Here is a 26,985-nt window from a genome sequence, read left to right as displayed (position 1 = left end):
CTATACTGAGATTGGCCGGCCGGAGTGGCCGAGCGGTTCTAGTCGCTACAGTCTGGCACCGCGCGACAGCTACGGTCGCAGGTTCGAATCCTGCCTCGGCCATGGATGTGTGTGATGTCCTGAGGTTAGTTAGGTTTACGTAGCTCTAAGTTCTAGGGGACTGATGACCTCAGCAGTTGAGTCCCATAGTGTTCAGAGCCATTAGAACCATTTGAACCATTAGTACTGAGATTTAAAAGAGAACTTGACACAGGTTCGTGGTCTGCAATTTACCTTCCTCATGTACTGCGGACTTACGTTATTGCATTCTGATCTGTAGACCTCACTGATCAATTCGTTCTGTTGATGCACGAGAAATTCATTCACCTGAACAGCTTAATGCAGACTGACGTCTTACACGAGGCGAAAGACTCCACAAATTGTTTGAAGACGTGTAACGACATATTTATTTGTAGAACTAAGTCTTTCTTAAAAACAATGCAAAAATATAGCAACGTTAATGTAAAATAACAGTTCTGGATAAGGCTGAAGTGAAAATGGGAAAAATTTATGTGAAGAATCTGTAGTCGTCGCCACGTCAAAATAGGCGGACAGTATCATAACCCAAAACGCAGTCCAAAGAACCGTATAAATGGAACAATTATGGTTTAATCAGTTAAAAATAAAGACTAGGTGTGGCAGCATGAGAAATTGGTCCTCAGGATCTGTGAGCGGCGATAAAGTGAGACTTCTTATCTTTCAGCGGATGGGAGGTTTTACCCCCACAGTTAGTGCATCCCTGCCCCCAGAAGAGTGCTACACCACCTGGCGTAGCATCGCTGGATTCTGATAATATAAAAAACAGTATCTCTGAAAGGTAATACTTGTCGTTGTGGTATCTTATCTGTACTCCTCTGGGAGTCAACGAAGACTGGAGGCCCCATAGTCTCGTCCTGTGTGATTCTCCCTCACATAAGGACATAACTACCAAAAAACTGGCCCTTACCCGCGATTTTCCTTTTGTAACGCCTTCAGCTTTTCGTACAAATGAGTATGCGACGAGAATCGTTCTGAAAACTCAAGCGTGATTCTTGTGAGAAGAGAAAATACCTCCAATCATTCTCGGTCCAATCTCGATGTTACAGATTCCAGAAAATATGGGCCCGTCTCTACTACCATACACTTCCTGCGTACACACCAACTACTCTAGAACTATCTGAAGCGCCTGATACAGCGTTACGCACTGAAGATAATTGTTTTGTGCATACCGTAGTCCTGTTATCAGGAGTTTATTCTTGGTCAACCTTGTACTTGTCTGCAATGAGCCATTTCTCTTAACTGTCGGCAAAGCCTATAATTGACACTTTGTGTAACATCCAGTAATGCTGAAGCTGCAATCTGTGTCTGACCTGCTGTTAGGAGTACGCGCTTTCTACATTGTAAAACACGGTCCTAATTACATCTTTGTGGCATTACGCTGTAAACTTCACGAAGGGGCTACACACTGCTCACAAAGGAAATGCAAATAAGACTGAACTATTAAGGATATAACTCAATATGTTTCGTTATTTTTGAGTCATTAACCAGTTTAAGCAGTTAATATTCTTCCAGGTTTGTGAGGAAACCACAACTGTCATTTATAGAGACCTTTTTACCTTACTATCCCAGTTTTCCCCTTTTTTCTGAATTCGCTTGGATTTTTAGTGGAAAATTGGAGGAGATGTAGGTCCGTACAGTCCTTGATAACCAGACTGTTGAAAAATTTCCTGGGTGAAATCTCAGTCTTCATCGTCGTGTATTTAGGAGTGGCGGCAAGTGACACAGTTGGTGGTGGTCCTTCTGACTGATGCAGCTGTTAAGTTTGGTGGCCCTTTTGGTACTAGGCGAGAGTATGTGTGGCAGTAAATGGTTTTAGCTTCTGATACCATTTCGTAACACCCATAAGAATAGGCACACGAATCTACACTGCGTTGTATAGTCACCGCTTACAGTCAACCATGAAATGAAGTGTCGTGTGACGAGGGCCTCCCGTCGGGTAGACCGTTCGCCTGGTGCAAGTCTTTCGATTTGACGCCACTTCGGCGACTTGCGCGTCGATGGGGATGAAATGATGTTGATTAGGACAACACAACACCCAGTCCCTGAGCGGAGAAAATTCCGACCCAGCCGGGAATCGAGCCCGGGCCCTTTGGATTGAGACTGTGTCGCGCTGACCACTCAGCTACTGGGGGCGGACACAGTCAACCATGACAAACAGCCACAGAGGAAAGAAGAATGAAGCATAGTGAGAATTAAGTGAAGATATCAGAAGGGATTTCGATAATGGTGTGATTATAAGTGCCGGCCGGGGTGGCCGAGAGTTCTAGGCGCTACAGTCTGGAGCCGCGCGACCGCTACGGACGAAGGTTCGAATCCTGCCTCGGACATGGATGTGTGTGATGTCCTTAGGTTAGTTAGGTTTAAGCAGTTCTAAGTTCTACGGGACTGATGACCTCAGAAGTTAAGTCCCATAGTGCTCAGCGCCATTTGAACCAACCATCGTTTGTCACACCATTGTTATAGGGTGGATGGATTGTATTCGAAGGCGCCGAAATGATTCTGTCAGTGTGCAGTAGGTCGCAAAGCTATTGGGATTAGCAACAAAGGACAACACTGCAATGGATAGCTTCTGTCTGAAATTAAGTAAGGTCGTAGATTTTCCAGTCAAATACCGAAATTCGAAAACTGCATAATTTGCCGTCCGGAAGCATGCCTGGGTATGAAATGCAGCGTTGCAAGGTGTCAGGAAATGACAACATTACTGAAAATAAGAAGGTTAGATTTTAATGACCCGTCAGGACTGAAGTCATTAGAGAAGGAGCATTAGATAGCATTGGACAATAAAAGGGGAAGGAGTCACCTCGGCAAAAAATAGCGCTGATCGCATTTGTACTATTTTTCATGCCATATTAGTTCGGAGCTTTTTGTTTTTAACTGCGTCGTTTCGATCAGTCCAGGTCCAGTGGACGATGAGTATCCTGCAGATGAGTTTTGCCGGTGAAGTTAGAGAGCAACCTCACGGGAAATTACACGTGGCAATTTTTTGAGCGGTGGAAGGAACGAATACAGTCTGCGCTCTCAAATCCGACCAACTTTGAAAACAACCACGACGAACGACGCATATTTGATAAGTACTGCGCCATACGGCTTGGTTACACAGATTACAAATTTTCCGCACTAATTCGTTCGTAGGAGCCTGAAACGATAGTCATTTACTCACAAAGTTATTAGTTACGTGCTTCTTCGGTGCCTATTTTTCATTCGTGTATTATTGCAGTAACAAGACGTATTTGAGCACGTACTTTCAGGAGAAAGATGATAAAGAATTGTTATTAATTGTTATGAGGAGAAAAAAGAGAAGGACGACTAATGTCCCGTGGATGTCGACGTCATTAGAGACGTAGCATATTTAAGACTGGAAGATGTTTGGGGAAGTAACTGGCTGTGGCTTTCATGTTGGAACTATTGTGGCAATCATCTGAAACGCTTTATGTACGACATGTAAGACCCAAAACCAGAGATCTGAAACCCGCTGATCCAGATTATGAGCCAGCCGTGGCATCACTTCAACTGGTGATGTCCATGTAATGAAGTGGACATCAACGGGCACTGGCGGTCCATACGTTCTTCATTTAAATAGCATTTCCTTTTTATGGGGTTTATTCACATTTTTCCTTTGTGGTTATTCCATCAATTTCATCCCCCGAGCATGGAGAACGAGCTGTCAGTGTTATATAATACAGACGTTCTTCTGGCTTTATCTGGGTACTATGAAGTTTAAGAATAGTGACAACTGGTGACTTTATGAAAAGGAACTGCACCAGGAGTGTGAAATATTAGGATGGAAAAAGGAGTGTGCGTTATGTCACCTCGGAGAATAATAAGTGGCGTAGCTATGGGTTCAATGGATTGAGATGGGGTAATGAATAATTTGTGATGGATCGTTGCGTGCATGATAGGAACTGAAAGCTTATGAAGCAGCTTCCAAACCAAGCTACTGAAAAAAGGAAGATGGTTTGGTGAGGTGAGAAGGGAGGATATGGGAAGGAAAGGAAACGGCCTGTTTGAGTTAATCTTTCTTTCTTCATTTTCCTGCCCTTTATCCCGTATGTATAAGGGATCGGCAAAATGAGGGTATTATATCCGGTGGTGATGTACCCCCCCCCCCCCCTCCCCCCCCCCCCCCCCCCCCCCCGCAGAGTTTCGGAAGCGGAGTGCTAACGCGTCGTTATCCGGGAGGGTCGTGTGCTTTACTTAATACGACGGATATTTACTCATTTTCTTCTCTTGTTTTCATGTGATCCTCCTAGCCTGATAAAGAGGGAGGGGGAAGAGTGCAGACTGTCGCTGGTAATATTCTTGTCCATTCTTTAGTAATTTTTTTTTAAAAACGTAAAAACAGCTATATAATATTAGAATAGGTTAAATCACGTGTGTGCAACCTTGATCGAAGGGAATATTATGGTCACTAGGGATGTGTCTGCCAGAATGGGTAACTTTAATCATTGATTTCTGGGTTAAGAAGTTTGCCTGGGATACGATATAGGGGTAGATGGGGAAATTTTGGAATACTGGCGACAGCAGTCCAGGATTGGAGAGTACTGAGGAGCGAATGGGTTTTGAACCTTCCAGTTTACAGGGTGCATAGGACTTACATGATGTCCGATTAATTTCTGGAGAGGGGGTAATTTAATCAGCTGTAGGGACGAGACGAATCCAGAAAGCGATGCGAAGTGTATGGCGTTCGGCATTTTAAGGAGTGATACAGTTTTGGGGGTGTGGAAATGTAAGCTATGTTAGCGTAGGTGATAATGGGGTGGATATTGCGTTTTTGTTTATGTACAGGATGTAGAGATTATGTAGTCCGCACGTATAGCCGGTTAGTAGTTTCAGTAATTTTAATCTGTTGTACGTTCTTTGTTGGAAGGCTAAAAGACTGGAGGGCCTGGTAAGATTGCGGTCGAGGGCTGGACCAAGATACACTGACAGAAATGGAAAGTGTTGTATAACGGACACATTGCACGAACGCTATCAAACTGATACACCATTATTGCAATACCTGTGGGTTAAATGGTTCAAATGGCTGTGAGCACTATGGGACTCAACTTCTGAAGTCATTCGTCCCCTAGAACTTAGAACTAGTTAAACCTAACTAACCTAAGGACATCACACACATCCATGCCCGAGGCAGGATTCGAACTTGCGACCGTAGCGGTCTCGCGGTTCCAGACTGCAGCGCCTAGAACCGCACGGCCACTTCGGCCGGCTCCTGTGGTTTATAGTGATTAAAGTTTCATCTATTTGCGAGCTTGTTTTCATTATTTTTCCGTCCAAAATAAGCTATTCCTACAGGGGAAGAATGACGACTGCTAGGCGTGTCTAACGTTACTGCAACTTTCCAATTTGAGATGGCAACACGGGATGCCCAGAGGATGTGCACGTGCAGTTTGTCGCCATCTTTAAGATTATGAGGACGGCCAAATCATTATCATAAAGGGCATAGAAGCATCACTGAGATAAAATGCACAAATAGTTGGCTTTTTGCAATGAATGAAGTACAACTGGTGCCTATATAGACTCAGGACAACAATTTGACTGGAAAGCAGGCACTACATCATGAGAAAATCGTATGATTGTTCGACTCACTATGATTAATTGGTGGATGATAACACCTGAAATCAGGCCATAGGCCACAGGCAGGGTGTCATCAGGAACGTTCGACCACAGAATACTCGAATCAGGGTGTGAGGACCTACTGGATATGACAACAAGACTGGTTTGTAATTGTTGAAAGGAGGTTTAACGCTGTTGAATATGTGGCAAGAATGGTAAACCCTGTTGACGTACCCTTCATGAGCTGGGTACTAAATGAAATATTCCATGCAACAATCCACGCTACAATTTACAACACACACACATTGAGTAATTTTTGGTTTCTTGAGTAGCGTTCTCAGTCCACTCATATCTTCATGAACTGACATAAAATGTGTTTCGAGATGATCACTATACTCCTCAATACGATATTCGGAGACTGTTTGCTTCCACGCCACAGCGAATACAAGAGTGGCTTCGTGCCTGTGGAGGTCACTTCTCGTTCTGATGTTGACAACGTACATCTCAGAATTTGATAATGACAAATATTGGAGTAGAGCTTCATGGTGTAACACTTTACAATTTTTTCAGAGTATTTATGTAGATGTCCACCCTGTGGAAGTTGAGTTTGGTTTCTGAACAAATGTTGGAACACGCGAGGCATGACCTTACGACTTCTCTCAGAAAACGGGTTGACGAAAGGCAAACCTACGTTCATAGTATCAGTTGCAAAGCGATTTAGAAAAGATTGCTGTATGGTGTGGTAGGTGGCAGTTGACGCTAAATAACGAAAAGTGTGAAGTGATCCACATGAGTTCCAAAATCCGTTGGAATTCGATTACTTGATAAATAGTACAATGCTCAAGGCTGTCAATTCAACTAAGTACCTGGGTGTTAAAATTACGAACAACTTCAGTTGGAAAGACCACATAGATAATATTGTTGGGATGGTGAGCCAAAGGTTGCGTTTCATTGACAGGACACTTAGAAGATGCAACAATTCCGCTAAAGAGACAGCTTACACTACATTCGTTCGTTCTCTGTTAGAATATTGCTGCGCGGTGTGGGATCCTTACCAGGTGGGATTGACGGAGGACATCAAACGGGTGCAAAAAAGGGCAGCTCGTTTTGTATTATCACGTAATAGGGGAGAGAGTGTGGCAGATATGATACGCGAGTTGAGATGGAAGTCATTAAAGCAAAGACGTTTTTCGTCGCGGCGATGTCTATTTACGAAATTTCAGTCACCAACTTTCTCTTCCGAATGCGAAAATATTTTGTTGAGCCCAACCTACATAGGTAGGAATGACCATAAAAATAAAATAAGGGAAATCAGAGCTCGAACAGAAAGGTTTAGGAGTTCGTTTTTCCCGCGCGCTGTTTGGAAGTGGAATGGTAGAGATATAGTGTGATTCTGGTTCGATGAACCCTCTGCCAAGCACTTAAATGTGAATTGCAGAGTAGTCATGTAGATGTAGATATGGAGAAAGCGTTTGAAAATGTTGAATGGAATATACTCTTTACATTTCTGAAGGTAGCAGTGGTAAAATACAGGAAGGTAAAGGATATTTACAACTTGTGCAGAAACCAGACAACCGCAAGAGTCGAGAGCCACGAAAGGGTATCAGTGGTTGAGCAGCGAGTGAGACAGTGTTGTAACCTGTCCCCGATGTGCTTCAGTCTGCACATTGAGCAAGCAGTAAAGGACATTAGGGCTAAATTTGGAGATGGAATTAAAGCTCATGGAAAGGAAATAAAAATTTTGAGGTTTGCTGATGACATCGTTTTTCTGTCAAAGACAGCAAACGATTTAAAAGAGCAATTCAACGGAACGAAAAGTGTCTTAAAAGAAGGATCTATGATGAACATTAACAAAGGTAAAATAAAGCTAATGGAATGTACTCTATTTAAATCAAGTGATGCTGAGGGAATTAGATTAGGAAATGTCACTAAATGTAATAGGTGAGTTTTACTACGTGGGAGATAAAGTAGCTGATGATGACGGAAGTGGCGAAGCTACAAAATACTATAAAATGTAGATTTACAATGGCAAAGAAGGTGTTTCTAAAGAAGAAATATTTGTTTACATCGAATATAAATTTAAGTGTTAGGAAGTCTTTTCTGAAGGTGTTTGGAGCGTAGCCTTATACAGGGTGAAAAGTATTTAAACCGACAAACTCTGGTAGGTTGTAGGGGACATCAAAACAAATATTTTTCCCTAATGTCATTTTTTCCTATGAGGATTATTTAAACCGGTGGAGGCCATATTACTCTCTTCAGTCGTTAGAGGCCATATTACGATCTTCAGTTATTAGAGGGCGTATTACACGCTTCAGTTGTAGGCAACTGCTGTCCACCAGTGTAGTAGTGCATTGTCTCTGTTTACTAATGGAGCGATACACCTGGAGTGAGTACACTGGTATGGTTGGTGCGTACGACGTAGCGCACCACAACGGACTAGCTGGACAGCGGGTTTATCAATAACAATATCCTGATCGCCGTATCCCGCATCATACGACCTTTGCTGCTGTGTACCAACGTCTGCGTGAGACCGGGTCATTTAGCAGATTACCTGGACAGGGGCGCCGTCGCACGGTAAGAACGCTGCAATTTGAGGAAGCTGTCATGCAGCATGTGGAGCGGGATCCTTCAATCAGCACTCGTGCAATTTCACATGACATGGAGACGAATCAGATGAATGTAAGAACAGTCCTTCGAGAGCAATTTTTACGTCCATTTCACTTAGAGCGTGTCCACAACCTGGAACCAGTTGGTTATCCACCAGAGCACCGTTTTTGCTGTGGTACCTGGAACAGTGTGAAATGCATCCTACATTTCCAGCCTCTGTGTTGTTTACGAAGAAGCAACGTTCGGGCGTGATGGAACCTTCAACAGGCACAAGTCGCATGTTTGGAGTGAGGATAACTCATATGCCACAGTTACGAGCGCTCATCGAGTGCGTTTCTGCGTTAATCGGACTGATGACCACAGCAGTTAAGTCCCATAGCGCTCAGAGCCATCTACGCTAATGTGTGGGTCGGTGTTGTTGGGGATTGTTTAATTGGGCCGTATCTGCTACCTAGACCATTAAATGGCAAGCACTATTACAATTTTCTCACCATAGCATTGCCAGAATTGCTGGGAGACGTCCAGCTCCCTTCAAGACTACGCATGTGGTTCCAACATGACGGGGCGCCAGCACATTTCAGTCGTCGTGAGCGACGATTGCTGGACTGACGGTTCCCAGAAACATGGATTGGCAGAGGTGGTCCTGTACCATGGTCTGCTCGATCCTCAAATATGTCCCCTCTGGACTTTTTTGTGTGGGGAGAGATGCGCAACATTGTTTACGCAACTCCTGTTGCATCAGAAGAGGATCTGGTTGCCCGGATAGTAGCAGCAGCAGGAACAATTCAGGATACTCCTGGGGTTTTTGCCCGTGTCAGACAGAACATGATCCGACGATGTAACCTTTGTTTACGTCTTAATGGAGACATTTTTGAAAATCTACTGTAATTGAAATTGGGTTGTGTTGATGTGTTGTCTCTTGGTCATAAAAAAGTGGAAACGTGTTTGTTGGTTCAATTAATTTGCCGCCATAGAAATCTTCCTCTACCAGTTTCAATACGCCTCATAGGAAAAAATGACATTAGGGGAAAATATTTGCTTTTGATGTCCCCTGCAGCCTCCCAGACTTTGTCGGTTTAAATACTTTTCACCCTGTATGGAAGTGAAACGTGGACAATAAGCAGTTCAGACAATAAGAAATAGAAGGTTTTGAAATATGATACAGAAGAATGCTGAAGATTGGATGGATAGATTGCGTAACTAAAGACGAGCCACTGAACAGAACTGGGAAGAAAAGAAATATGTGACTCAGCTCGATTAAGAGAAAGAATCGGATAATATGACACGTTCTGAGACGTCAAAGACTCAATTTAGCACAATACACGATATTGCAGTGCCTGTGTTGTTCAAAAGTACGATGCATATCCGAAGGAACAGGCAGTGCGGCGACTACAGCTTTTATCAAATGTATTAAATGTATTCGCAGTTGCTAATATGGACAACCATCAGCTGTATAATTACGTGACGGAAGTGAACATTTGTGCTGCACCGGGACTCGAAGCCAGATTTACCGCTTATCGCGAGCGGTCGCCTTGCCATTTTTTTTGTGCAATAATCTTTATTGAACAAACTAACAGTTCTTCATCAAGGTACCATTTAAACATATACAAAAGATCGTTAGTTAAACAAAAATATTGGAATAACATGAAATACAACAAAATATAACATATTCTGTCTTTTTTTTTTTTTTTTTTTTTTTTTTTTTTTTTTTTTTTTTTTTTGTCGATGCATAAGAACGTGGATAAGGGTGTTGCCTCATGTGATGTGTAGGCATGGCACACCCCAACGTTGAGGGGGGTCAAGGAAGACGCTGCGGATATAACCGGCAAAAGTTTGCCGGTAAGATGGTTTTCGGGTGAGGGTGCTATGCGCGCTCACAGCTTTGTACCAGAAGTCAAGGACTGTATGCGGACCACTCTGAAAGAGGTATTCTAAAGCCTGTCCTCGAAACCAGATGAGTGTATGGTGCTTAGCAAGAGGGTAGTGAAATGTCTGGGGCAACAACAAGAAATCTGGGCTTACCGTCGTTGGCGGGAAACGGAGGTAAAAGCCCACGATTCGTTGGATGAGAAGCCATACGTTTCGTTTGATAGAGACGGTGCTCGTCGGTGTCTTCGATCTGACAGTCAGGGCAGAGTGGGGAGGTGGCCAGTCCTATGCAATAAAGTCGACTATTAGTCGGGAATTTGCCATAAACTAAAACGTACCATAGTGCAGACACAGACGACGGTAAAAAGGGTGCATGCGCACACCGCCAAACCGTTCGCCAGTTCATGTCAGGGTGCTGTAGCACCATGGGGTCGCAAGGGTTGGATAGCATAAACAAACGATAATAATCTTTTGTATGGGGAGGACGGGTGACTGGAAGATCGGCCCGAACGTACCTGAGTTCTATGAAACAATTAGGACGTGGTACAATAATGGAGAAATAGGTGGATCGAGAGAAGCTGGTCAGAGGAGACATTAGACTATCCGAGCACGACTTACGGGCAGACACATGGTTGACGACGTATGGAAGTTCGTGTCTGGCAGTGAGTCGTCCTCGGATGCCTAATGGTAAGGCGACACATCACAATAAGCGGGAAATCTGGGTTCGAATCCCGGTTGGGTATAAACTTTCATCGTCGTTAGTGCATTATGGAGCTGATGGTTGACCGTATCCGCAACTGCAAATACATTTCACGACGTCAATGTAGTGTTGAGGTTGGTTCAAATGGCTCTGAGCACTATGGGACGTAACTGCTGAGGTCATCAGTCCCCTAGAACTTAGAACTACTTAAACCTAACTAACCTAAGGACATCACACACATCCATGCCCGAGGCAGGATTCGAATCTGCGACCGCAGCGGTTCCAGACTGTAGCGCCTAGAATCGCTCGGCCACTCCGGCCGGCACGGCCTCGAGCCTGCCGACTTATGTATCCTTCTTCCGGTCGTCCTCAGGAGCGGTAAAGAAAGTTTCACATCTCTTCAGAGGGCACCTATGAAATATCGATGTAAAAGAGTTGAATTCTCTTTCATCATCCAATATCTCATTTATGGAAAACGTCTACTATGAGCATGAATCATCAAGACATTCAGCAATTAGGAAAACCACGCAAATGTTAAATTAACGTGAGTAGATCAAGATTGTGTGTCTGGGTGGTTAAGTGTCAGGCTACAAATCTTAAGGCCACGGGTTCGGACCGTGGTCACTCCTAGTCCACGTCAAACTCTACGTTCCCCAGAAACTGATTGGGGAAGTAAGTTCAGTGGTCGGAGGAAGGCTACGGCACACCACTTCCAAATGGACGATGCCGGCTGTAGTGTTGAGGGGAAGAGTGTACGTGGCGGGAGGGGATGGGGGAGGTAAAATTGTTGGAGTAAAAATTGTAGAGGAAGTCGAAGAGATGAATACAGTAAGTGGCTATAAATGGATGTAGTTTTCAGTAGCTATTCTGAGATGAAAAAGCTTGTACAGGATAATGAAGCATGGGTATCTGCATCAAACCAGTCTTCGAACTGAAGATCACCACAATGCCATTTAGGTTTCCTACCATTTGATACGAATATACCGTAACCGATTTCCTGTTGCGTCATAATCAATCAGCACTTGGGGCTCCTCCCTAACGACGTAAACCGTTGACGGGCGGTTAACTTCTACTGTTTCCTCTTTCCATTTCTACCTAAGTATGACTCTCAGTACCTTCGAAGTACGAGACTCGATGACCCCGTTAATGGACCACAGTGCACAGGCAGAAACTTAAGACCGGTTTCAGCTCTCAAATGATTTGGGCCCCACGGTAAAACAATTTAAGAGACATTAGCCGGGTAGAAGAGGGGATCAAAATGACGAAGACCAGTTCCTTCTTGGGAATATTGCTCTCGAGACGATCTGGACGCAGAGACAACAAACAGAGTGTGGTGGCAAGCGGAGCGCGGCCTGCGCCTGCCAAGGCTGTTGACTGACATTGAGAGAGTGCGGGAATATATAGGCGTGCGCGGGCCCGCGCTGCCTAGTGCAGCCGTGGCCGCCCGCCCCGCCACACAGGTAGAGGTACGTACCGCAAGGCGAAGCAGACGCCGGCCACGACGCCACCTAACGCGGGCCTCGTCAGTCTTCCGAGGACGGCCGCAGCTGCCGGAGGACTCGCCGCTCGCTAGGCTAGCAGCCGCCGTGTCAGTGCGACGCCGACGTGTGTGTGTGTGTCCGATACCAAACGTCGACTCCTCTCAGCACCCACATCCAGCTAGAAACGGCAGCCGCTCTCGCCTCTTACTCGATTTTACCAAGCACCCGAGGTCATTTGAGAACTTAAACAGATCGTCAGTTTTTGCTTCTGCGATGACTCTGGTCCAGTAACGGTGTCGTCGAGTCTGGTACTTCGAAGGACGCGGTCTCTGTTGTGCTTCCAGCTTTAACCGATAAGGTACTGTTCATTACTTTTGTTTCGTTGCCTTCGCTTTTTAATGCCGCAGAAATGTTATCCATGTTTTGAGCGTCAGTTCCACATTCATTCTTAGAGCTTCGGTATTTGTTGCTTAGGTTACGTTAGAGAGTGTGTGTGTGTGTGTGTGTGTGTGTGTGTGTGTGTGTGTGTGTGTGTCAACCAGCAGTTTTCTGATATCGAATATCTTCCTGCCGCACCCGATTACTTTCCGAGAAGTAAATATTTGTATGGAAAGAACTTGTTTCGAGATATGTACTTCCAGGAGAAGGCTTTTCGGCTTTATCAAATTTCACAAGCACTGCAAGTAGAAACTGTCGTTCTTTTTATTACAATATCGTCTAGCATATCCCACAACTTCGGTGTTCTCTAATGCAACTTCTTAACTCGTATGTTTTTCTTGTTCACAACATGTAACACTCGGAACGAAGCAACCTTTCATAAGTAGAAAGTATTTACTCTTGTATATTACACCTGGCCATCGGAAATCTGGCTTATTTTTTATTCTGCACCACAGATATGATCGAGTGTGGAGGTCTCGCTTCTCAGTGTAATTTGTCTTTGTCACTAATATTAATATGTTTATATTTCGTTAATTTCAAAGATGTTCTTAGCGAAGAAAACCCTTACAGTTTATTGCACTATTCAGAAAATGTATAGGTGTGATGATAGAGAAAGCTAATTTTGCTGGATAGTCATCCTCACTGGAGAAAAAAGTTAGGCCACTTAACCAAAGGATCTGTAAGAAATGTAGAAAGTGGACGAAATAAATGCAGTGCAGTTGTTTGGTATAAACACACTATAGTTTTTCGTTGGGTGAAATCTCTTCCATGTGTAATATAAAAGTGTCATTCTTCAGTAGTAGTGCCGGCTTTTTATTGGCTGTCGTACGGGAAAGAATTACTGGAAACATAGATTTGTTACTCCTTCACTGAGCAGGTTGTTAAAGTTTCTTCTTATCTAGTCTTAAACAGAGAAACGTTATATTATTTGTGCAGTCTCAGTTGCATTAACTCTTGCGTGTACTGCCTTTCATACCAAAAAGATGTCTTCAAATATTAACGAAATATTGAATATCCTTACACGTATTGCATTTCGAGGCACAAATACGATTTTTAAGTCTACAAGCCCCCTTAAATGAACATTTCATGGGAAGTATATATATCTTTTGTGTTTCTGGAAGTCGTCTACAATCATTAATGTGAGACTCTGCGGATGAAAGCTATATAATTATTAGGAGAATGATTATTTCTTATGAGTTTTTATTGTTCTTATTGAATTGGAACGCAGGTATCTCAGATGTGGCCAATTTTTGCGGTGTTGTACTGAATGAAATTTCTTGCCCTTTACGGAAAAAGAATAACACTAGTTAGTTTGCATCCAATAGTCCTTTCTCAACTTAAGTTTCGGACAGACTTCGGCTGCTACAGATAACGTGCTGCTCGTATCAATATGACCTGTCAATGGAACCTTTCTTTTTCTCCCTAGAGGAAATTCGCTTACATTCCGCTTAGTCACTGCGCAAAAACAGCGCTAAAGCTTTGAAGCAGTAACCCGGAACTCAAGAGGCTTAGCGGCCAGAGGACTCCCACAGCAAATAAATGTGCTTTCTCCGCTGGTTGAAAGTGAAACAGGCTCCGCGCCAACGGCCAGACTGCTTTCCGCCTGCGTGTAGGCAGGCAAAGGTAGCTGTAGCTAGACTTTGAATCCGTGGCTTTGTAGCAGTTACTGAAGTTTCGTAAAGAATACGTCCGCGCAGGAAGAAAAGCACATGACAGTTAACAGAAGTCTGAAGAAACGAGAAAGTTTTTATCTGGATACACCCTTAAGAACTTTGAGGCTGATTTTGTGTTATCGCTCTACAGTAGTCTGGATAACGAAATTGCATCTACATACGCGTTCCGCAAACCAATGCAAATTGCATGGCTAAGGTGCTATGACCATTGCTATTCATTCTCTTTCCTCAGTTGAAGCGATGAAAATTAGTTGCCTGTATACATCCAAGTACTAAATCCGCCCCTTATTTTGTCTTTAGGGTTATTACCCCCATATAAAAGTTGGAGGCAGTAGAATCTCTCCGTAATCTGTCGAAAACGCGGTTTCTCTAACCGTGACGGAATGAGAGGTCCTTTCTCCAGGCTGTATATAACATACTGTCAGGACTGAACTCAATACTCTTGAAGTGAGAGTTGCTTCGTACTTTTCGTCTATTCAAATTTCCAAGTCTTTATTTCACATGAGGCAGTTTGAGGGTTTTTCCCGATGACGACGCGCTGTCTTTCGAAAGAAATGTGAGGAGACTGATCGTCGCGAGGACGATTTATTTCGCGTTCTCTTTTGGATCCGTGATTGAGACCGCTTTTCAACAAAACGTTAGCTGATTCATGGAGTCTATTAAACATTTATCTTCCTACTCTCATAATGTAGACTTCAGTTTCCAGCAATGATGTTCAGCTCCGTGTTTCTGTAAAACTTACTGATCGGTGAACCGCAGTGATTAAAACATTGGACTTGAATTAGAGATCCTCTTTGTCGACGATACGTTTAAAACTAATCTTCCTTCCTTCCCGTCGGATTGGAAAATTGGCGATAAAATTCCTCCACCAGACATTTAGCTCTAGATTTTCAGCGATTCTCCTAATTAACTGCCTGAATGGTTTCTTTGATAAGGATTCGAGAGACGGACGACCTCAGCAGTTTGGTTCCATAGGAGCTTTCCACAATTCCCCAATCTGAGCTATTTTCTAACCACCTCATGGTCACCGGGTCAATAAAACCTAATATTCCTTCTCATTAAACTTAAATTTTGTTGGAGTTTCGCGTTGAGAACCCAAGGGACTTCCTAAATAGCGTTCTGGTAACAACAGAACAAAGTACGTAGTGGTTAAGGCAATCACACACCACGGTCAGTTTCCTCCACCATCTTTGCCCATCTGAGCTAGCAACCTAAACACTCATCATCATAGCACTGGTCGATCATTTCCTCAATGCAGATATCGATGCATTATAGTAGTGCACTAGCTAAAACATAGTCGCTTTACTATATCTTCGTCACTCATGCAGACGTTTGACACAGTGATTTAATAACTCGGAGCGAGCAGGCAAGTGTATCTGTAACATTCGACCGATGCGTGAAGTGTAAATTTTCAAACCTGTGGCAGATTTATCGTCTTTCGTCCCCCTATCACGCCCATAATTGCCTACGCTACTCGAAGGCCTGCTCGTCCCATATAAGGCCCAGGCGGGTGAGCGCATACAGCTATGTACGGTTGGTTGCGTAACGGTTTTTGTAAGATTGTGGCTGTGAGCGATTTTGTCAGCTGGCACCTCGTCGCGGCTGGCGGACGATGAAACGTGCTTTCTCTCGCCTCCTCCCTTTCGGAGAAAGCTACATCCGTAGAAACCGCTCGCGCCAGCTCGGCAGCCTTAGGAAATTCCCCTTTTCCTTGGTGCTCTGATAGGTTGCAGGTGGATTCCAACAATTGCACAGTAGACGTATTAAACGACGGACACCCTCCCGTGCGTATTGTCACCTAGCCTAGCGTAGCCTGGCGTGACGTAGCCTAGCCTAAGCCGCTTGACGCCTAAGTGTTAATCGATAAAGAAGTAATTTCTAAATCTGGAACGGAAAGACTGTACCCATCAGTTTGTTACAGGATTCTCTCGTTCTAAACTGATTTAATGAAATTAGAGCATACCTAATCCACCACAGTCGAGCAAGAATTTGAACTGGGATCAGCTCATTGGCCAGACTTCAATGTTACGTCATCAGCTGACCAATGTTGTTTACATTAAGATGTGACTGTGGACAATGTTCTAAAACAATCACAAATATTTACGTATTTCAGAGGTCAATAGAAATGGAAGCCTGACTCAGATGGAAACTGGAGTGAGGTTGGGGAATATTAGTGTCTTTAACGGAAAAACCGTCCCAGGAAAAGTATGTCATCTTGAAAATTTCCGTTCCCCAAGAATGAAACATCGCCAGTGGCGACATTTTTCTAGGTTTCTAAGTGGAATATATTAAATATTTTTCTTTTTCTGGTTGCAACTTATTCAGATACTGTAGCATCTCCGCCAGCCGCGGTGGTCTCGCGGTTCTAGGCGCGCAGTCCGGAACGGTGCGACTGCTACGGTCGCAGGTTCGAATCCTGCCTCGGGCATGGATGTGTGTGATGTCCTTAGGTTAGTTAGGTTTAAGTAGTTCTAAGTTCTAGGGGACTGATGACCACAGCAGTTGAGTCCCATAGTGCTCAGAGACATTTGAACCATTTTTTTGTAGCATCTCCAGTGTGCTACTACTTTAACAATACTCGATCTGGATGCCAGGAGACTGGCGCAGGAAGGTTAAGAGAACGCCCAGCTATGTTTCCCTATTCCATTCCGTGGGACTTTTAAAGAAAGAATGTTTACTATGGGACCGAACTAAGACATCCTTACACAGTCAGAAAAGATGTCTCTGCAAAACTGTTATCTAAATCGCTGCTGAAATAGGCGTGAAGTGCCTGATTTTTATTCACACCACTTACCAATTATCTTCAAAAGACTTAACCCCGTATCAGCTCAGTAACATGCATTAAAACGTGTATGGAACATCGGTTACATCTAAGATTCGATCAGCAATGGCCTGGCGCAGTTTTATCCCCATGGTATCTCGCAAGAAACATGTTAAATTAGGCATACACCGAAATTCATTGCGAGAAATGCTCATTATAAATTTTGCTCAACTTGGATGGTAGAAAAAAGGATAAAGTTTAACATACTGCTGCCATCGAACTTATTTAAAGTGGCAGTAACTCAGACTGAGAATGGATGACTCGGAAAAATATCTCTAGCTCTGAAGGCATGATAACGACCTTCGCGTGAACTGATTTAAGGAAACAAAGAAAAAACGAAACTGAGGGTACCCAGACGGGGTCTTAGCTCGCCTCCGCCTCCTCCTCCTCCTCCTCCTCCTCCTCCTCCTCCTCCTCCTGAATGATTCCACTGTTTCGACATGACCTTGTCTTTACGGAATTTTAAAGCCCAACATTCCTTCCTTTATTTAGACTTCATGGTTAGTTTCTAGTTATGCACTCTATCTTTGCATATCCACGAGTAGCCTCGTCAGCAGCGGAAACAGCACACTAAGTAATCACGCGCAATACCTAGAACAAGGTAATTGGATGTTTGTTAGACGAGTGTTAATGCGAAGGATGGCACCCCTTTGATAATAAACTTCACTTTCTTCAGCAAGGAGGGAACGAGCATTTTAAGAGCCAAGATACTGAGCTAATATTTCAACAACTGATTAACAGGTGTCAGATAGTGAAATGGATGAACAATTTTAGAAGCTATAACTTACAATGATTAAAATGTACACTGTAAAATAAAAGCGCTTTCCTGTCAAGACTAGGAAGTCCCTGGTTGGATCGGATCACCGATCAGCTGCCGCAGCTTCACCTTGGCCTTGAACACAGGAATTGTTACCGCGCACGCCCTTTGCTGCCACGCAGCGCGCTGACACTGATGTAACAGCTTGGACCTGGCTTTTCCGTGAAACTATTGGAAGAGCATTTGTGCCTCGACATAGGTCACTCTTCATTAAATGTCATTTTTGTAATTGCTATCTTTATTATGGCTCGAGAAGAAAGAGGACGATGAACGGGAGTGTTTAAAGAAAGGCTTGATAAGAGTTCCGAAGTTGCAATGAAATTTTGTTTCTTTTCACTAAGAAGACGTTTCGTAAGAGCATTTATATATTAAACTCACCAGGAGGGGCGATAGTGTCAAGTAATTTTAAGACATAGTTAAAAGCAAAACCTGTAAATACGTAAACATTTCATTTTGTGTACTTAGGCCCGCAGTTTTCGTTAAGATATTGCTCTGAGGAAGACCGTCCAGTATGGGCAGTGAATCTTTCACCAAACTCTTGCTGTTTCATTGCAAAGCCTGTTACCAAGGGGTCTTCATTTCATATAAGCCTACTACATTTGTCCCTGATGCGTCCTAAAATTTTAATCAATCATAGGACACTACAGGAACTTCCTCCTCGTGTCTACAATGAACACTCTTGAGCGAAATTGGGGACTAAGTTGTCCTCTGAGATGCTTTACAGAAACTGACTTGTACTCTGGACAGTTCTTACTACATGATTTGTTAGGGCTCATTGGTTAAAACCACTAATCTTCCAGCGCATCCTTCCAACCTGCACATAGGCTTTGTTACTGGATTAGCGCCTCTAGAGAGAGAGAGAGAGAGAGAGAGAGAGAGAGAGAGAGAGAGAAAGGGGGGGGGTGGCGGCGAATAACTTTTGCTCAGTTACGATACTGCTTTTTAATTAGGTTCTACTACTGTTCCAGCAATACATGGAAACACACGAACCAACACCGAGCCAGGTGAAGTTGGGGCACTGGACTCGAATTCGGGAAGTACTCTGTTCAGATCCCGTTTTGGGATCCAAATTTGTGTTGGCAATGTTTTACCTGAATCTATTCAGGCAAATGCTGAGACGGCTCATTAGGCAACCCGGGGCAGTTTCGTTACTTCAGCATTCTTGATTTCAGCTGGTATTACCTCTTACGGCGTTAACGAGTGATCTGCATTTTATCATCTTTCATCCAAATGTATTTTAGTACATACCTGGCTGTAAACAGTGAGAATAAAATGCAGTCTCCTTTACAGGGGTGACTAAAAGAACCTTGCACTGGTGTTTAATAAGGCCGATACTCACGGAGCTTGTATACGATTTGAGACGTCACGTCGTCTCGTTCGTCCACTAATGTAGCCATTAGCGTTTATTCCTGGATCCCTAACGTGATGTCAGCGGTATGGAGTTCAGAATATTTTGGCTTCATTTTCCATTGTTGTATTTGAACTGGAAGACTGAAAAAGCCATTGCTTACAGGCTATCATGTTTCTTCGAAAACTGCCGTTTAAAACTGTTAGTCAATGAAGTTAAGCATCAGTTTAACGTGTGACACACAAATGAAAAGATCACTCTTAAAATTATTTCGTACCGCCTCTCACTTATTCACGTCGTTGTGACGCTGTTCATACGTTCTTCCTATCTGCAAACTCGTAAACGTGGCTTTAAACATTTCCTCCCATTCTACTAACACTCACGAAAAGAAAGGCGTTAACCGTAATTTCCATTACGAGTGTTCATAGTCTACTAATTTTGTCTTCATACGGGGTGGACAAGTTTGTGGTCTATTTAAGAAAATTAAATGGCAACTGAATGGTCATGAAAATGCAGACGCATTCATTAATTTATTGAGCGACTATGCTTGTTTCCTAAACAGCACTCAGAAGAACAAATATGTGAAACCAGCAACTTCAGCTCATTGTTAATGGCTTCTAAGAGTGGTCCAGCTTTACCATTCTTGAAAACATTCTTGTCCAAACATCTGGAGATTGAAAATGAAATGAATCACAGCCATTCCAGATCTGCATCGGTTGTCGGCCGAGTCGATGGGATGGTAGGTCTCCGCTCTCCCCATAAAATACAAGAGGAGTCAAACAGGTCGGTAAATTATCAGTATGACCATTGAGATACACACCGATCAGTCAAAACATCATCACAACAGCCTGCTGGTCCACCTATGGAACGCAACATAGCAGCGAGGCTCCGAAGCACGGATTTGAAAAGTTCTTTGTAATCATTTTCGGAAGTATGTGACACCAGCTGTCTGCACATAGATCACCTCATTCCCGTAAATTACGGTCTGGTGGCTTGTGGGCACGCAGCTGCCATCCGGTAGCGTCTGGGATGTGTTTCTTTGGGTTAAGATGAAGTAAATTTGGTGGCCAAGACAAAGATATCAACGTGAAGTTCACTATCATGTACCTCAGGAGAGCTTCTGTGAAGTTTGGAAAGTAGGAGACGAGGTACTGGCGGAAGTGAAGCTGCGAGGACGGGGCGTGAGTCGTGCTTGGGTAGTCAGATGGTAGAGCACTTCCCACGATAGGCAAAGGTCCCGATTTCGAGTCTCGGTCAGGCACACAGTTTTATTCCGCCAGGAAGTTTGATCATGTTCTTCAAATCACTGCACCACGATTCTGGCCTTGAGATTAACAATTATCTTGCTGGAAGACGCCATCAACGTAGAGGAAGATATCAAGCATGATGGGTTGCAGGTGGTCCACAGTAATGTTCGCGTGGTCCGCAGCTATCATGGTGGCATCAATTCCTTCATAGGCCCCATGAAAAAGATGAATGTCCTCCATAGCATTCAACGCCACACACGGGCCTGCGTCGGTGGCGCCGTGCATGTTTCGAAAAACCGTCCGCCTGGATGACGGCGTATCCGGTCACCAACATCGACCTAATGTTAAAAGAAACGTGATTTAGCAGCCCAGGCGACACGTTTCCATTAATCAACTGTTAAATTTCGATGAGCCCATGCCTATGCAGTCGTAACTGACTATTTTTCGTCAACACGGGAAAACGTAGTGGTGGTCTGCTGCGGACTCTCGTATTAAACAATGTGCGCTGAACGGTGCACTCAGAAACACTTGTACCTGCGCTGATATTGTGCTGTCGTCATGTCTGTCACAGATCGTCGCCTATCACGTTTGTATGACTCAATGTGCTTTAAAATTGCGTCTAAAGAGTCAAATTCTTTCTCATTAATGGTACACTCCCCAGGAAGCCATAGTCTGTAAGCAAAATGTGCACCAGTTTGTGACAAACAAGACGGCGCCTACAGTATAAATGACCACCACTGTTCCAGCAAGTGAGCTGGAGGACATAATGTGGGAAGACTGTCCAAAGCTTCGGCACACCTTCACTGTCTTTCACTCACAAAGATAATCTTTGTTTCTTGAGGTACCAATGTTTCTGACAAACGAGACCTTCTTTTGAGCCTGCAGTCCAAGCTTTGAGGTCTCCCACTTGACTATCCTTTAGAATAGCCTGATGAATTTAAGAGCCTCTTTCGTTTAACTTCATTCCGTTATGGCAAATGGTGTTAACCAATTGGTTACAATAATTAGTTTATCAAAATCTAGAATGAGCCTGTGTTACCAGCATTTCGGTGGTAATACACCTATGCGCTAAACATGGTGGAAGTCGGTGACAAAATAATAGCGATCTATGTATTGTCGTGAGATTGAGGCCTGTTCCTTGTGTTTTCACTTATTGTGAACGAGTTCTTCGGTAGTGTAGTCCTACTATTGGTCAAATTGGAAGTATATGCCGGAGAGAGGCCCAAAATTTGTTCCCAGAAATTCTGAAAATATTATTCCCAATAAATGCTGGAATCACAATGTATTTGTATAGTAAGAGGTTGTTGTTGTTGTTGTTGTTGTTGTTGAGTCTCGGCCATACGTTTACGTACGTATGTGAGAACATTTAATGTAGGTATAATTAGTTAAAAAGAAGTGAGGGCAGTTATGACTGGTAGACAACTCACCTTCCTCGTCTGCCCTCTTCCGCTGACTGCGATCGCACTATTAAAATGATACGAGGTTTGGTCAGCGTTTGCGGACACGATCGGTACCTATAAAGTGGAAATTTATTCATCTAACAATACGTTATTACTGCGATGACTGCCTCTCCTCTGCCCCGAAGTACCGCTTTTGATTCCTTTTTTGTGGTTACACACAAACCGTTCGTAAATCGGGCAAGTCTACGTTTAATTACATAGCTATAAGTTCCAGGTTCCTTACTTAGGCAGCAGTAAAGACAGTAATTGAGAAAGTAAATCTAACAGAACACACACACCCTTCTCAAAGCATCTTCCTTCTAAATTTTCACTTTAGTTGAAACCTGTGACGCTCAGAGGCCAGGCAATATATTTCTTCGTATTTTGCAGGCTGTTGTGGATGAGTGGTTCTAGGTGCTTCATTCTGGAACCGCGCAACAGCTATGGTCGCAGGTTTGATCCTGCCTCAGGCATGGATGTGTGTGATGTCCTTAGGTTAGTTAGGTTTAAGTGGTTCTAAGTTCCAGGGGACTGATGAACCCAGATGTTAAGTCCCATAGCGCTCAGAGACATTTTTTCTTCTTTTTTTTCACATTTTGAAGAATAAAAATCTCTTTCCATATTCACTATACCTCTACTGAGCTTTCCTTAAATTTATTAGGTGCTGTTACGAAGTAATTTCATTTCTTCGCAGAATGTGATTGTATCCTTTTAGGTGGTTCACTCTGTGATCTTACATGAGATGTTTTTCACTTGAGCCAACCCTTTGTACGTTCTCTACATTTTTTGTACATTCTGTGTTCTGCTAACGTAATGGGTATTGCTTTACAAAAAATATAGCTGAAGTGACACTGTTTACTGCAACAACATCAACAACAACGCTATGCCACGTGTTTATGTAAACTGTAGAACCTAAAGGTGTGACATAATGCGACGTGCTCTTTAGAGTGCAAAGTAATACAGACCGACACAACGTATTTAAACGAGTTTAGAAAGTATAGTGCTATAGGATTACAGCATATAACCTACTGGTAGAAGACACTGAGAAGCAGTTACACAAGTAGAAATGTGTCACGGCTGTTAAACGGCAGAAGAAATTACGAGTATAAATGTTTAGTATGGCACTCGTATTAACTTTGGCACTGCCGTGACTGCTCTGCATGTTAGTGTTAAGCTTCGCAGTTACTCGTAATGAATGTGAGCTGCATCGTTACAGGCCACTAGACTCTTCCAGTATAGTCAAGGAACACACACACACACACACACACACACACACACACACACACACACACACACACACACACACACACACACACACACACACACACACACACACAGTCTGGTGATATAAAAATAAAATGATAGTCTCCAACTGAGAACATATCTTCTTCGGACACAGTGAATTACTTGCCGTAGCGATATCTGTAAGTGAAACGTGCACAAAAGACAGTACAACAAGAATGGAGCAGATGCTTTTTGACTGGTGTTACAGAACACAGAAAAAAATTGTTTAGTGTATCGAACAACCAATTAACAGACACTAAATCTAATAGATTACAAAAGCGTTCTGTGAAGCACTTTGGCTAAAAGGATGATAGGTTGATATCAAACACCCTTCATCATAAAATATAAGTTAATTTTGTAATACATACATGGAGTAAGATTTGTGGGAGACGAAGGTTAGAATACATCAAGCTGTTTCAAGTGAATGTAGGTTGCTTTAGTTATGCAGAGATAAAAGGACTTGCGTAAGATAAGCTCACAGAGCTGCATCAGACACATAGTCGTACTGAAGACTGTAACAACAAAATCAGAACGTATGAATAGTGTTGGCAGCTTTAGTTTTGAGAAAGGATATCAGTGGTAATACGTATCTTTGAACCAATATCTAAATGTATTTAGTACCTGGAACACAAATGTATTGGTATAATAAATATTAATTTTTTGTTTCCATGATTTGTTTAATTGTCCATTATTAGCTATGCCGCACGTTTATATCAATCGGAGGAGTGACTGGAATTCTAGTATTTAAGAGGTTTTTAATAGTTGGTGGGTATCGTCGTTACACCAGGTTTTAGGAGCAGATTGGTGGTTATCAAGGCTTGCACTATTGGGTGTTCAGTTGAGCAGTCATGGCGACCATATAATTGCGTAAGGTTTTGTGAATAGTAAACAGTGACTCTCTCAGTAAAATACGAATGTTTCGCAAATGGCAGGAACCTAAACTTTTATCAGTCGAGAATGATCGAAATAGTAGCTAATTAATGTGCAGACTTTTGTAGGGTTACCAGCAATGTAGCAGCGTCTTCCTGAAGAAACTTTTCTGTAAGTTTCTTATTCGTGCTTTTGCCTGAGAATGACGCGTAGAAACTAGAAAACCCTGTCTTCTCTTGATAATTCGAGCAGATTTCAGGAGGGGAAAGTGTGCCTTGTCAAAACTAATTAAGCCACTGGAAATGTACTACGTCCATAGATAGTGCTGAAAGTAAAAACTAAAAGTAACGTCAGATTAAAACATAATTCTACAGAGTAACAAGTTTTCGTCCCTATGAGCCATTGAGTAAAGTGTCGGTTATTGTGATAATATGTTAGAACTTAACGGAAGCGTAATAGAACAAATAACAGCTAAGTGGTTGTTAGGAGAGCACAACGACATTAATATTCTGTATTAAGATATGTTGAGTACAAACCTTAGTACCGTTGTCTAAAAGTGTTGCTGATTTACTTCTGAGTGCGGGTCTGTGCCTGTTTGTTCCTTGGCACCCCATAGTAATGAAGTAGCCAGAGATAATGTGCAATAAACGTCGTTTACAAAGATAAACGCTATGGAGAGCGCTCAAATGCATGATTATATCCAGCAAATGGTTCGGCATTCAAATTGTCAGACGCTGCATAGCTAGAAACGAAAATTTCAAAGAGATCATACGTGGAATTTTAAAAAGTAGGGTGAAAGAGGAGGCTAGGGATGTTGTTACTTCTCCCTCCCTCCCATATCTGGGAAGTGTTTGCTTCAAATTAACAGGAATCAAGTGCAAGCGATCTTCCAGCCTGAGAAGGCGGCAGCTCTTCTAACAAGAGTTAAGAGGACTAGATCAAATTCTGTTGCAACATGGTAAATAGGACAAGCCCGTTGCACTGTAAGGAAATGATTCGTGGAATACTATTAGTGGTGGTGTCTGAATAAGTGCCTTTGTACTGATCACAACTACATCTTTTTGGGAAACTGCTTAAATATTCTCAGTAAATAAAACTAGAAGACAACCTAATCAACCGGGATGAGGACTTTGGTTTAGAAATGGTATGGATTTGCATCTTCCACCTAGCGTGTTTGCTAGTCATGGCCGTTTACTGCATGATCTTTGACTTTAGTTCAAACGATAAATACGTGCAATGTCATACTCGAAGCAATCAGTGAACTCCTTGAGGGGTATAATGTTGATAGCCGAAACGTCGGGACAATAATTAGTAACGCCACTGGCCTATTTCTGTGAGCTGCTGGAACAACTAATTTGTCAGGAAAGCGTCTAGAAGCACACAAAGTTAATATTTTGCAGCAATGAACACTAAAAAGTTCTACATAGTTTCTTGAAAAAATGTAAAGCTCACGATAAAAGCGAAAAGTGTGTAAATATGGCCTAACCATCTCTTCTAAAATGTTTTGTTACGTGTTCCTACAACAGTTACGTATACAGCATCTAACAGAAAAGCCTTATCTTTGTATTATATCACGTTTCAAACGATATATTGGATTAAAGATGTGAAGTTTGTCATAAGATGAGTTGTAAGAAGAGATTTAATTGAACCCACTCTCTTCAGAAGACCGGGCAGCATGTCATATTAAATATCGTGTACGTTATTTTTTGTGGCTTCGGATACCTTCTCAGCCATTTCCATCTGTACTGGTGTGGAGCAATAATTTTCAGTGTGTTTCTATTCAGCGCAGTTCTTCAGTTATTTTTACTCTACCTCATACATTCCCATTTAGTGTTTCAGTACCTTCCATTGATGTTCTAGACATAGTGTTCTTACTACATAATTTACGTGTCGAAATAATTCACTTTTCCTACTCCTTCTGGTCGAACCTCTCCCTCTCATCTACTGAAATGGACCATCTTTCCTCGGGCACTAAAATTCTTTGGTTATTTGCCCCATTGCTGTTGGTTCAGAGATATCATTAGGACTGTGATATTACTGCAAGAGTTAAGATGTTCCCTCTTCCTGCTTGCACTACTGTTCGAATAATCAGCAATTTACGTTACTAGATCAGTTTGGTGGAAGCTGAAATAAGCTTTCTTAGAGGCTTTTACTCAGTGGGTCATTGCTTCGAATTAAACGAAGACAAATCAAATTGCGAAATGAGGATAAACACATGGTGCAAGGGTTGCGGGTAAGTGTAACGTGCTTTGATATGCAAGTGCTGCGTGCGCCGCTACGTAAGCATTGCGTAGCATTGCGTTAGCCTCGCCGCTGGGCTGCTGGCGGGAAGAGCACGTTCCCCGTTGCATAACGGACGCCACGTGCAGTTCGTCCAACGAGAAAGCGCCCTTTCTTAGTATGCCGTACAAGGCTAACAGTAAAATAGGTCTAACATTTAAGCTACGACTTGGTGCTTCTCCTGCGTTCGTCTGTCCAGACACCTGGTCTGGTTGTTATTTCCGGTGCGTTCTCCAGCCTTGGACGGAGACCACTTGACGCGAAGGTCACACAGTGGCCTGTCCTTGGTGTGAATTTCTCGTATCTGTTTTCCGCGTTTACCAAAATTCAGAATGTAATTTTTCACAGTAACCTTGTAGGTATACCGGTTAACAGAGCAAATTACATCACTGGCACCAACTGCGCTAGTAATTGCAAGCAATTGAGATACGCATTTAATACGAGACACCCATTTCCAGCAACTGAAGTAGTAAGGTAACA

The 26,985-nt window shown here is 43.0% G+C and overlaps 1 protein-coding gene across 2 annotated transcripts in view; it reads left to right on the top strand.

The window, feature by feature from the left end:
* Window positions 1-12,190: 12,190 nt before the first annotated feature.
* LOC126297673 (elongation of very long chain fatty acids protein-like) overlaps window positions 12,191-26,985 on the top strand; it is a 173,301-nt gene continuing 158,506 nt past the window's right edge. Inside the window, exon 1 of one of the 2 annotated variants that reach the window (XM_049988779.1) lies at window positions 12,191-12,646. The gene's annotated coding sequence lies outside the window, so the exon portion shown is untranslated. The remainder of the gene's footprint in view (window positions 12,647-26,985) is intronic. The other variant, XM_049988780.1, reaches the window with a different exon arrangement.

This window comes from Schistocerca gregaria, chromosome X (genome assembly GCF_023897955.1).
Source record: "Schistocerca gregaria isolate iqSchGreg1 chromosome X, iqSchGreg1.2, whole genome shotgun sequence".
NCBI lineage: Eukaryota > Metazoa > Arthropoda > Insecta > Orthoptera > Acrididae > Schistocerca > Schistocerca gregaria.
The sequence above is the reverse complement of the archived record's forward strand: the minus strand, read 5'-3'. Positions and strand labels throughout refer to the sequence as shown.